Source organism: Balearica regulorum, chromosome 12 (assembly GCF_011004875.1).
Source record: "Balearica regulorum gibbericeps isolate bBalReg1 chromosome 12, bBalReg1.pri, whole genome shotgun sequence".
NCBI lineage: Eukaryota > Metazoa > Chordata > Aves > Gruiformes > Gruidae > Balearica > Balearica regulorum.
Genome location: NC_046195.1, coordinates 7,421,606 through 7,435,900, shown reverse-complemented (window position 1 = coordinate 7,435,900; position 14,295 = coordinate 7,421,606). Strand labels below are relative to the sequence as shown.

Sequence of the window (14,295 nt, the reverse complement as noted above, 5' to 3'; positions counted from 1 at the left end):
AATTGTTATAAATAACAGTCCAACCCATCAAATAACTTGCTTTGACCAAGCAAGCAGAAGTGCAAGCCTTTGAAAATAAAATCTTCTTTTAGAAGATGATTAAGTCCTATTTTCAAGCAAACAATAAAACAGTATTGAAAGCCTGATACAAAGCTGAATTATTATGTCTTGCAAGCAGACCGAGTGTTTGTCCCAAAAATTAGTAAAATTCAGAGGGCTTTCCTGTAGTTGACTATGTCTAATTGTAATCTCTGTGCAGTAGACATTTTCGTATGGTAAACTAAGCAACATAGAAACACAAAATACAAAAGAAGTTTTGAACCCCAATTATCTATCACATTCAACAACAGGAGAAAACAACTGTTTTATAACATATACGGGACACTCCAGTACTGTATTCCCTTTCCTTCCCTTTCTCATTTTACTTTTTAACAACTTCTAACTTTACTGTTGGCTATTTAAGTATTTTATCATGGGAATGTGAGATATTAATGTCTGTTTTAAAGTTCCAACTCTTTAGGTAAAGAAATCACACTATATTCTCATCTTTCATGTAAATACATATTTCTTATCCTTATGGTTGGAGGGGAAATCTCAAAAATATGACCCAAGAATAACCTGGTCTCGTATGTCAGACAGTAAACCACATGAACTCAGAATACAGGTACTTTAAAATATCGCAAGATTTTTGGAGGCAGGAAGTAAAAATTTTGGTGAAATTGAGCAGCACACCATTACTGCATATTAGATTTCTTTTTGTAATTTGGTAAGCCTTGTATACGCAGCTAAATATGTGAGACTCCTCATTCTATTTTTATACTAGCTTTACCACTCATTCTTTTCCTTTGCTATGAGAGGTGAAAGATATAAATATTTTCCCTTTTTTAATATTCAAGCAAATCATAACAACAGAATACTTCTATGTATTAGAGAGCTTTCAGAATTGTAATTAAATACAGCCGAACTCCTAATTCAGTATAGACAATTAGCATTCTCACTGCTGCTAAAAGTCCAAGTTCTGCTGCATTTGAATTTGGGTATCTGGTTCTCCAGCATAGTAAAATCTGACCTGTATTAATTAGACATCATTGTCACTGTGCCTCTTCTCTCTCAGGCCTTTCCATTTACAGACTACTACTACTGTCCATAAAGAGAACCATTTCCTCCCCTGCCTAACCAGACTCACAATGCTGTGAAAACACATCTACAGAAAAGCCTTTTAGCCTCTCAAATCAGCAGACCACCTTTCACAGGTCAACATTTTTTCCTCCATCATTACACAGCCTTGCAGCACCACGGTAGATAGGAAGTGGATGTAGAAGCAGGTAGGAAGCAGCACAATGTAGGCCAAGCAGGACTTGGGGTCTCAATGGCAGAAGATTCCCTTCAGCTGACTCCCCTCAAGGGAACAGTACAAGCTTAAGAAGATTTAAAAAGCCAGAGAGAGACTTTCAGTACGGAGCTCATGAGTGGCTCTTCTGAACGATGTGAATGATCATAGGCTGCCAGCCACAGAGTTGTAAGAATGGGGGCTGACGGACAAACTTGCAGCTTTTGAAAACTTGATTCTAACCTCAATGGTACTGACAAAAATAATCCAGAACTCCCTACTACTATGTTGATCTCACAAATACAACACCTCCCTTCAAAACCTAAATGAAAGAAGCATTTTCCTCCTTTAAGGCAAGCTGAATGTTTGCAGATTATACCATTGTGCTGACAGCTAAATGTAGAGCTGCCATTACAGGTACTTTGTATGTTGGTTGCCTATGGCAAAGTCTCCAGACTAAAAATGTAAAGCCAAATAAACTTAAGGAAATTTTCCATCAAAACCCTGTCAAGAAGCCAACTTGTCCTTCCATATTTTTTTTAAATATCTTGATGTACCACAAAAGGAAAAAGGATAGTGAGCAAACTGCCAACTAAACCGGAGTTCGAAACACTTCCAACATAAGAGGTCCAGCTATGATACTTAAAACTACAGTTTCAGTGCTTAGAAAAAGTTTAAAAAGAATACACCATTTCAGATGTTGCAGTGTGTAACAAAAACTCCAGTGATGAAAGTAGCTTCATGCAGGTTGACTACTCTTTCTATAAAACAAAGCTTTGCCTTTTTTCTGCAATTCCTCAGAAAGTTAACTGATTTTTGTGAATAAATATATATAGCATAGGCACAAAATTGCCAATCCTATCTTTTTTTAATGGCGAGTAGAAAAGCAAAATTAAACAATTAGGTGTAACTGTGATTTTAGTCTTCTCTCTGCTGATCATTGCAGAAAACAGTATATCCACTGTAAATAACAGAAAACCTTATCAAAGTCCAACTACATATTATTAGGTTGAGTTTCTGAGCACAGAAAACTGCACTACATTCCCATTTAATGTCATATAACTAATTCTTTCCATATGCATTTAATTTTTCCTCTACAAAACCATACAAGCAGCATTCCCTGAAATCCAGAAGCTGGTGTTCTGTTCTCCATATTAAGACAAGAGATCAGTCCATTCCTGTTACTGCCCTTTCAAGCTTTATCTAACTGACCTGGATGGAATTGTGCATGCTCACAAACACAGCCTTTCTTTGCCGCACAAATTAACTTGAAACTTAACACTATGCCAAACTTGCACTGCTGCAACGAAGATCAGAGTTTCTCTTCAAACCTCAACAATAACGACACTAGAGATGACACGACTATTGATGCAACAGAAAAAAATCAGTTTATGACTTAAGAGCTATTTCAGATATGAAGTTCTACAGTAGCAGAGAACCCAAAATACCTTGCAATAATAAAATGGAAAAAATAAAATATCTCTAATTTCAACAAAAAACAACCTTACTTTTACTTAGGAACTTACAAACATAGCAAAATAATACTGTAACTCTTATAGGTATATAATTTAAACAGAAAATCCAAAATTATATTTTGTTTAAAACAAAAAAAGACATCAGAATCTTTTGAGGAAAGTTCCCATCTCTTACTCTCAGAAATTAAAATACATGAAATACACAACAGATCTTTGGACAGTATAGTTCTAAAACTGCAAAATTCTACAAGTTACATGAGATGCTGATGAGTAACAAGAGAAAAATCAAGTGGAAAATCTACTATGTTTTGGCTTTTTTTATTTGGTCATCTTCCCCAGTTAGTGATCTACAGGCTACTTACAACAAAAAAAGAACAAAAGTTTAACAGAGAAAGTCTTACATGCTTGACAAAGTCATGTGTAAAGATGGCTCCCGTATTTTGAGCTGTCAGATAGGCATTTTCAATTATTATCTCATTCCATTTTTTCCAGGAAGCATTACATTCTGAATTTATTATTCAGATATTTTAAGATTAGAATAAATTACTGCTGTCCTTCAGCCAGAACTACTGAGAGACATGGGCCATAAAATTTCACACAAAATGTCTTCTATGAGTTTTCTTGATTTTTTTTTAAGTGTTTAATTAAACACTTGAAATAAAGAAGTCATCTCTCGCCATCCCATGTGCATCTCTGAGTAGTCAGGGAATTTAGACTACAGAAAGAATGTATTTTCCTTGAAGATGAAACAGTGTAGTGAGGAGGATGCATGCAGAAAAATGCCACTCCCCACCCCGCCTTCCTGGATTCAGGAAATACTGCAGCTGAACCACAAAAGGATTTATTTATCCCCATGGAGGCTTCTACATCCACTTCACTGGTTTCTGCATTTCACTGGCCAGAGTGAAGAAAGAGAGCAAGAGATTCTCTCCTACACTCTCCTTTCCAGAGTTAAAGCATTTCTCTTTGCCATTGCAGTCCTTTTGAAAGAGACATGCTCATACTCACACTGAATCCAAATTTCAACATCTCTTTTGTTGATCAACAACAGATTAAATAACAACAGGTACAAGAAGGGCCAAGAAGGAGTATTTGGACTTTTTTACATGCCATTAAACAAAACAAGGCCCACACAGCTTGGGAAGGAAGTCAAAGTGTGAGCTATGTATTACAACCTGAAGGTTAAGTATATGGAACCCTATGAGGGCAAACCCCAGACACTAAGCACCTTGGAAGAAACAAGTCCCAGAGCCTCACATGTATTTCAGTGTATCTCAGCAGTAAACTGAACAGTCCTCATTTTTCCACTTGTTTCTCATCTAAAGTAATTCTAAGTTCTGGCTTTTCCTCTGTTTCTCATCTTTTTGTTTCTTTGTTGTGAGGAAATAGAGATCTGATCAGATCAGTTTAAAAAGTACACCATTAAAAAAGAATTACTGCACCCTGTGGAAATGGCATGACAAAGTTTGAAATCTGCATTTGTATATAATTAGGTCAGGCCAGCTTACATTATATCACTGGAAGTTTGTCAGTTACTTCAGTAATAACATGTTAGTCTACATTATCATCTTTTTCTCCTCTTACTACCATCGTATTGGCAGTGCGTGGACCTTTTAAACTACACTCAAGCCCTGAAAAGGAAATATGAGTGTTTCCTTCCTCTTCTCCCTATTCTTAATTTCTTAAAGCTCAGACTTTTGATTACAAAGTCAGACTTTACTGAAAAGGTCCACCTTCAAAGAGCTGAGTATTAACCTCAAATTGATTTATCATCTTGAATCTTTCCTTCACTACTAAATCTATTATCCCTTTCTCTTTTCTGGCATTAGTGTGCTAGAGGAAAGAAAAGACCCTTGGTTGTCACCTGCCCAGGGCTGGGCTAGAATGCGTATTTTTCATGGCCATATTCCAGTTTTCTGTATTTTGACGATAGAATTCTGGTTTATATCCCAAGTTCTCAAAGCACTTCTTTACCTCCCCAGACAGTAGTTTCATAGTGCAAGTAGAATAAGACAACATTTATGAGGCACTACTTCCTCTGACCAACACTACATTTTGACTACAGAACAAATGGACACCATGCTTTGAACTTCTAATTTTCATTAATACCATTCACTTTGTGACAAAAAATTTTCTTTCTGCATTTGTTATTCAGCATCTCCTGATTTCCTAATAGGGCATTAAGATTTTTAGCACCATATTCTGGTCCTCCTCACACTTTATTTTAATATTATTTTCTTACTTATTTTCATAACCCAATTCAACATTATCCATGCTGTCTTCTACCGCTTCCTATACACAAAAAAGTGGTGAAACCAAAAGGAAAAGAGTTCTTTGATGGATCATATTTAATCTTTCTTTGTATGCATTAAAAAAAGACTAATTTTTAGAAAACTACCCCTCATTACACTAGTTTCACATGAGACATTTTGATCTGTGTTTCATGTTGAAGTGTAGCAAATGAGCAGCCACATAAAAATAGGAACTGAAGGAAAAAGCATGCCATACCCTTTAAAATATTTGAACCAGTTCCTTCACACCTACCACAAAACTGGAAATAAACTACTTGGTACCACTGCTATGTTTGGATACTGTACCTAAAATAAGAAATGGAACTAGGCCTATTTATCCTTTAAAAAAATAAATCCCCTTGAAAAAAACTTTAAATAATCTTTAACTAAACCAAATTAATTAGAAATTACACAAATAATACATGTCCATTTCCTGTGAAAAGCCCCCTCCTAGAGAAAACATTCTAAATAAAAATTTGAATCATGGTATTTTCAAATCTTTTACTTCTTCATAAGGGATAAAGGCTGATACTTCTAATGCTACATGTAGAAAGTAATTTAAAGATACAATAAGGAAAAAGGTGAGGCCTCTGGATCACGTAAGTATTTTTTTTTTTAATTACAAAAACAAATAGAGGTCCTAGCAAAAAAGCACCAAACTGCATGATGTACTAAGTCATGACCTATGCTATGAATCCTCCTATGAAATCTGAATTATAAAGGAAAGTCTTTTTTTCAGGTCCAAAATTACAACACATTAAAAATAGAGTTTAGCACTAACACACATTTTCCCCGGTGTCCAGCTGGCAAATGACAGCTACATCAAACATGCCATCACGTGGGTACATTGTGGTGCTTAGGGACATGGTTTAGTGGTTGGACTTGGCAGTGCTATGCTAATGGTTGGACTTTATGATCTTAAAGGTCTTTTCCAACCAAAATGATTCTATGATCATAAAACAATGGGAACAAGCTGTCTCCAAGAGAAAACTAACCAGTTAGGACTGCAAATGTATTCATAATTTTCAATTTTGCTTGGAAATGTTCCTGAAATTAATTCAGAGGAGGAAGCCCTTGTAGAACATGTTTTCATACATATACTTTACCTGCCTTATTATTTCCCACATTGGTAGAAAACTCAAAGCCATAATGATATTCTTTTAGACTAGGGAAAACAGATCTAGGAAGAACTTTGGAAATCATTGCGAGTCCTCCCCAAGAGTAGATCAACTATAGCACATACTACTACAATCTGCAGGTAGGAAATGTATAAAAACACTATGGTAAAACCTACATTTGCAAGAAAGGAGCATGATCTCCTGCCAATCAAAGATGAAAAGCAAGCTCTGCAAAAGCTGGACAACATTTTTCATGCTTACTACTTAACTAAAGCAGTAAAACAGTATCAGTCAACCTTCAATAACTCTGTCAGGAAGCAGCAAGAGCTGGCTGCTCCCTAAAGGGATGGGGAGCCAGGTGCAAGCTTGCCAGTAAGGCAGGTGCCTTCACTGGCTGCCACCCCACTGCCACCGCAAGACGGAGTAGAGCGGATCCAGGAGCAGCAGTCAGGGTCAAACAAGAGTCAAGATCGCTGAACAAGTCTGTGGTGACAAGGCACATCCAAAGGCAAGCCAAGAAGTCAGTCCCTGCTCAGGGTGCAAATCAGCAGGGTCTGTAGCTAGGTACGCGCATGGCTGTGGCTGAGCTGGAGAAAGACAGGCTCCCAAGGTAGCTCAAGCAGGGACTGAAGGCCCAGGGCTGAATTTAAATGGAGCTACTAGTCCCATGAGATGTGGGGGGATGCCACCAGGGTGAGGCTGGTCAGGGCCATAAAGGCTGATTAGGGTAATCAGGGCCCTGAAAGTCTATGCCTATGCCAAAATTCACATTTCTAACCATGCGTATACAGGGCTAGCAATAATGGAAATCAACTAAGCAAAAGGAAGAAGGTAAGAGACTGTATCAGGCAGCAGATAAACCGTCTTGAAATAGAGGTAACCTTGAGAAAGGAGCCAGTACTGCATACATTACACACACTATTTAGGGGACAGGACTAGATCGGCATTCTTCCTAACAAAAGAAAGTAAATGCCATACCGGGAGTCTCATACAGCTAGAGCACCAGGGCTAAGGACAATTCCGTAGCACAGGCACCTCTGTTCTCGATGTCACAGAGGTACTGAACCAGAGCTTACTTCAGATCCAAAAGAAGAAAGGCAAAAAATATTGGAAGACTTGTATCCATGATCAAATTGTATTTTCTGTAGTTTATGGGAATACCAGGTTTCTCCTCTCTTCTTCTTACAGAAAAAAATTAAAATAGCTGTTGCATTGCCAAAGAAAACGTGTATGTTTGGCTGAAGACTTGAGATTTAATTGCAATACTGATCAAAACACAATGGATTAAGCACTCATCCTGAAACCAAATACAGGAAGAAAGACAAGGAAAATTTCCAAAGTAACTTCATTACACAACCCAGATACCTGAAGTGAGCAGAGAGAACTAATCTCATAGTAATGTAACTTACGCTTCAGGCAGCAACCATATCCCAACTTTTCCCATCTAGTCACAAAACTCAAGCCAAAAGATCCAAGTATTCCTTCCCAAAATCTCTTCAAGTTCTGTTTGATTTCGTCTTCCCAATTCACCACCTCTTCCAGTAAGATTGTCTGATCTAAGCATAGTATTGCATACAAACTGCCCCTAATTGCATTGTTAATTAAAAGAATTAACACTAGCCTAGGTCAAAATCTACCCTGTTTAGTAAACTAAAGGCTCATTTTTTATCACTGGGGGTCCATGTCAGGTCAAGAATGCATAGCACCAACAGATCAGTTACAATGCTGGTGCAAATCAGGTACAAATTAGAAGCATAGCTGCAGTGCAAGAACAAGGCTGCTTTTTCTCTGCAGATGTATGTCACACAAAAAATGAATTAACTCTTTTTAACTAAAGAGAAACTTGTATCTTTATTATCTTGATGAAAACAAAATTCTGGGGAAATCTGATTGTTTATATAATAGATTTTTTGATAGTTTACCTCATAAATGTGCTTGTTTTTAAAGCAATCATATTAAACATGTTGCCCATTAGAACCAAATGAACTGTCAGCATATGTGGAGTCTTCCAGGTGCCTGGACTCTGGACAGTGGTTCCATGTGCTCAAAGTTTGGGAAGCACATAGCCAGAGCAGATACCTCAATTTTATTCCGTTTTTCTAGGTGTCTTTCAAACACACATGCCATTTACAAAGAGAAAATGGCCTGTTCTTGTGCATGGTTGATTTCTGCAACACAGGAAATTGGAAACACACAGCTTAGATTATGTTAAATCTTGAGCTACATCTTGTATATGAATTCTGAAAATTCATATGCAGCTCAAACTAGTTAAACCAAGGATCTTAAAAACATTGTGCATTCTTGCATCTCAAATATTTCCCTTACTATAGGATCAGCAACTCATGAAACTGATAAATACTTGTATAAACAGCTGATAAGCCTCTGAGTACTAAGAGCATGTCCAGTATAATTTAACTTGAAATTTGTGTTCTTGAAACAGACAACTGAAACAAGTTCAGCACTGTCAAATCTTCTCATGGGACAAATGGCATGCCTAAATTCAGGAACACTTTACTATATAAGGAAGAGAGTCAAGCCCAAAATGAGTGCATAAAATAGTTCAATACTCTGAAAACATTTTTTTAAAAGTTAGACAGCATTCCATTTTATTTTTAAGCAGTTATGTACAATTATTAGCTACACAGCTAAACCTATAGTATACAGCGTAAAATCTCTACGTAACAGCACAAAATCTGGAAACACTGTTTGCTGATAACAAGGTGTAAATAAATATGAACACTAAGGAAAATTCTTAAAAGGCCACAGAGAACAAAGTAAGTGAGGAAGCATTCGCTACATACATTTTGAAAGACGCAAATGATGATGATTACTTTATCCCCATACTCAGACTGTCTACATGGGTTAAAGCTAGCAATAACACCAGTTCTAATCTTAAAGGCCCGTAGGGAGACATAAAACTTGACTGAGAAACCTGGTTGTAAAAGCACATCTGTGAAGCCAGCACCAATCAGAATTCCAACAAAAAGCAAGTGAACAAAACCAGAGAAAATTCCTTAAATGTGGAAGCGAGATTTCCTTCTGAAGATTTCCTGCACAGTTCCACATCTTTTCAATACAGTAACTTCGTATTTGTATGGATGTCTTAAATAATTTTCAGCTAATATTTCAGGGAAGACTTCCTCACAATGAAGTATTTATCAAGGAATATATCACTTAATTTTTATATACAGCTCCACATGCTAGCTTATGAAACGAGTAATCGTACTCACCAGTTAGCTATTTTCCCAGTGTAACAGCATTCATTACAACTCTGACATGACATTGGTAGCATATTTAGTTTATGTTTGACTTGCCTTTTTCACATGTATTTTGCAAACCACCTATCACTGCTGGTTTAGATATGCTGTCAAGGGATTACTATGAACACAAAAAATAGTTACAAAATTAAGAATTATATATATATTTATGTAAAAAATTCTCCAATCTTTAACTTTGTTTCAAGTTTTTTGGAGGTTTTGTTTAACTTGCTCATTTCACAATGGATATTACTGTAAAAAAAAAAAAGATGACTCTTGAAAGATACGGAACTTAAGTGGTACTTCCCATAGGAAAGAAACTCTGGCAAAAAATAGTGTCACATAACAGCCAACATTATAATTACACTTTGGAAAGCTGGAGAGGTATTTCTCAAGGCATCACAAGGACACAATTATCCTATAATACAGATCTCCTGCTTATCACAACAGAGCTATTACAACTTCCAACAGTTAAAATAGAACTTCCCAAGAGGAATCGATGAACTTCATCAGAACACCCAGATTTCTACAGTGTCCCGGTCTAATGGATAAGGTCCCAATTGTTTGTGATAGAAATTCGTCCAAGTGTCTTTAATCCGAGGTTTGTGATCGCTTATTCAGAATCACCAATACACACTAGCCAGGTAGCATTACAATCATGCTCTGACAGGAAAGAAAATGCCATCTTAATATGTAAGGATGAGGATTCTTCTAAAGCTGCTGATCAAGCCAATTAGTGATGGCCTTAAAGCACTACAGATATTTCAAACTTCAACTCATCAGACAAATGAGATTTAAAAAAAAAGAAAAAAAAGGAAAAAAAGGAAAAAAAAAGAAATCTAAAAAAAACCCTATTATTTTGCTGTCTTCAACTGAGAAAGTTTCTGGTACCCAGGGGTGCGCACATTAACAAGTAAGCTTGTGGTGTAACACAGAACTGAGTTTTCTTTTACACATTCTCATACATTCAAAGGTTAGTAGTCTAGCCATCAAGTCATCATTCATGCCAGCAGCCTGTCCATTAATTTAAAAAAAGAATTACTCAAAGCTATATAACAACCCTATGACATGAGCTGGTGAAGGATGGTAAATATGACTAATACCACAGCTACCCTGCTGATGTATTTGGGAACCACATGCAGATCAAACTGAGAGCTTGCCATATTAGACAGCTGCATGGAGAATGTTATTTATTATCAATACTTGTCATCTGGAAAAAGTACACACAGATACATAAATTCCCCAAATTACAAATAAGCAAACAAAACCAGACACCTTTTCCAAACTGGCAGGTTTATTTTGTCTATACAGGTGTGCAGATTTGTCATTACTTGGTTTAGAAGCAAGTTTACAGTTAAGTAAGGTCATTATATCCCTTTCCAAGCAAATACACCAAATAAACCGCAATGATAAGGTTTTCAGCATATGTTCTTACCCACATACAATAACAAATATCCAAATAATTTTTTGAACCGTTAGGTATAGAATCTTTTAATTTTTTGTGTCCTCAAGCCTGCAAAGTAATAGTTTTATAGTGTCTTAGTTAATTTCTATTTAATCAGAAAAGGTGGGATTGACTGAAGATTGTTTGCTTCTCTTTCAATCTCAGTAACCATTTCTTTCATTTTTATAATACCACCGATTTTTCCCTTTTTACTGAAAATGAGTGATAATTCTTCTCTCTTATGAAATGTTTCACAGATAAAAACCTCACCGTGCAAATTTCTGTACAATATGCTAGAATAGAAGCATATTTCATACAAAATATGTATTGTTTCAAATTTGTAATGCATTATGTGCAAGTAGATCAAGAGAATATTTCAGTATACATGCTAAAATGTGATGGTAAATGACATTACACAAATTCAATCTGCCATGGACCACTGATGACTACTTATCCAAAAACAAGATAGACAAAGATTAAATCAAGCATTGATTTATGAATTAAACTATTTATTATTAAGTATTATCATAGAAGGCTTATCTTAAAAAGTGGAAATATTGAAGTATTACCTTGAAAAGGCTTTTAAAAATCTCATTCTTTAATTTTCCAAGTGCTCCTTTTACATCAAACGGATTAATGTTAATCTAAATGTAGTATTATCTAGGTATTTTTTTTGCAGCTTTTCCAATCCTTCCCCTCCGTGTTCTCAGCTATCTTTCTCTGATATCATTTTCAAGTAGACTCCTCTAATACCCATTATTAGTCCGTTTCCTCACGATCTCTGAGCTTGATTGTTACCATCAGATAACAAACAGCTAATTTGCCAGTATCTCAGAGGGAAATAAAAATCACTGCTGCTCCAACAAATATATGTAAACAGCCTGACTCCTTGGGGCATGGTCTTATAGGTAAATATTAACTTCAAATGTGAAACATTTAATCTAGGTACCGCATATTGCTTATTTTTCTCTCATCTTCAATGTCTTTTGACATTTGCACAGTAGAAACCTACAGATGCTAAAGAAAGTGTTTAGTAAAGACTGAATTTCAATTTGTAACCTTTATTTCTAGGAAGAACTGATCCTTTGCTTTCCTCTAAGAAAAAAAAAAGCAGTAACTACAAAGGATTCAAAGTCAAATACTATACTTAGTTTTACCTACTAAAGGAACTATTCTTATGCTCATATCTAGAAAATTGTCAATATATCTAAAAAGAAAGAAAAATTTCCTAGAAATCCCTATCAAAGATCACTATCATATGTATTATTAGAGCATAATCAACTTTAAGAGTATTAAGACATTACCAATTAAATTAGGTTCTTCAGTACATCTATCCTACTACCCTAATACTTTCAATCATTGCCTTTAAATCCTGTTGCAGACTATATCCCCTTCATTGTAGAGAAAAATACAGTACACGTACATAATTCCACATCTAGCCTTCATGCTATTCACTGCCAAGGTGGTTTGGCAAGCAGTGAAGATATTTCAAAGGAAAACATATAGGGCCTCACTCAGCCATGTTAATGCTCCTTTGCATTCCTCTTGCAATATTATACTGCCCATAAGGCTTATTTAAGTACAAGAACATCTTCATCAAGCAGGGCTTTCAAAATAAAGACCCATGTGGAGAATCCAACATCAGCACCAGTACTTAGTTTTCACCTTTACACAACAGCTGTATTACTAAAAGAACTTATAGTTACATGAGAACAGAAAGCGACGTATGAGTTTAGAATTGAAATCAAATATAACTTCCCAACAAATTTTAATAAAGTCTGCTGATGTCACCTGGTTATTTTGAATAAAAATAAATAAAACCCCCTACAGACTGAAATATATAAGCAAGCATCCCACAGCAGTACTGCAGACAGTAACTCTAGAGAAAGAATTTTTTTTTTTTAATGGGCATAAAACATGAGAAGTGGGGACTGTTCAATATATGGCTGTGGAAAAAAAAAAAAACATACAACCAGCAACATTCAGACACCCCATCCCCACCAAATATCTTCTCTAAGCATGTTTATGTTATGAATAGTCTAGCACATTGTTTTAATTGGAAGAATATATAGGGTTTTAATCCAAAAGAGAATAAACACCCATTATGCTTTATTTAACAGTCCTCTTACAAACTGAAAACAGGAAAGTTTGATCAGTTACAGTATGGTGCATCTTACACTAAAAGGACAAAGAAAATTGTCAGAACTATGGTTCTGGAAAAAAGTGCTGAAAGCAAAGTATCTTCTTGCATTTATATATGTAACAAAAAGCAACTAAGAATTTGAAGCCAAACTCATCAGTGTAATTCCTAAAGCATGAGAAAAGACAGTAGGTAACAGCTGCTGTGCAATAATGACAGTTACTAGTTTATCAGATGTGATCAGAGTTGACCACAGAAGAGTTTAGAAACTGATTTTAAGGTAGCTTTTTTTTAAACTTTGGTTTTAGTAAGACTATAGAGGACATTTCTGTAAGAGTCAAACTTTTGAACGTATTGCATGCTGGACACATCCTGGTCATAATTTGTACAGTATGTGTATAAGTGACAGATTCACTACAAATTTCTGAGCTGGAAGTTGCTTTTGAATTACTTTCAAGTTCAGAAAAGTGGACAGAATTATGTTAAAGACAGACAATAATTTTTACACAAAATTAAGTTCTAATGAATTCGCTGTAGAAGAGACTTGTTATGCAACATTTGAAAACATTTGAAAATTCTGCATGTAATTCTGCTGTTCTGCCATAAATTCAATTAGGCTTTAGCATACCCCCATACATTAGCATACTAATACTGCTATTAGTACTCACATCAATCACATGATGCTTAATCTGAACATACATGTGCTTAGTCTGTGGGGACACTAATATAGAAATTCCCAGGAATAAACTGAACAAACCTACCTATTTAAGGAGATCAAACCCATTACAACAGTAACAGAATGAACACATCACTCTTCTGAAATAGATTGATACTACTTTTTCCTATCTCTTGTCTCACACTTCTGCAAACACCATCTTAAGATTTTTAGACTAGATCCCTATCATTTGATAGAACAGGCTATGAAGTCTTAAAAATACACCTAATTCTGTCTCCATTTGGAAAAAAACACAGCAAAACTGAATTCTTGAAAATGAGCTTACAGTCTCTCTTTGTAGATCAGAAGCTGGCCAGGGAATAATCTTTGCTTTTACAACTAAAATTCCAATCAAGTCTGAGTTTAAACAGATATTCAGAAATATTTTTGAGAAAATAGAAATCTTAAACTTCTATCTGTGATTAATTCTACTTTCTTCTAATAATTGATGTCAAGGTCCTCCTTCCAACTTACGCATACACTCATCTCAACTGCTCTTCGGTGAAGACTATACTGTTTAATAGC

The 14,295-nt window shown here is 35.7% G+C and overlaps 1 protein-coding gene across 3 annotated transcripts in view; it reads right to left on the bottom strand.

Annotated features, from left to right (window-relative positions):
• The window catches only part of THSD4 (thrombospondin type 1 domain containing 4), a 307,576-nt gene that overhangs the window by 126,115 nt on the left and 167,166 nt on the right, over positions 1 to 14,295 (bottom strand). The window lies entirely within an intron of this gene.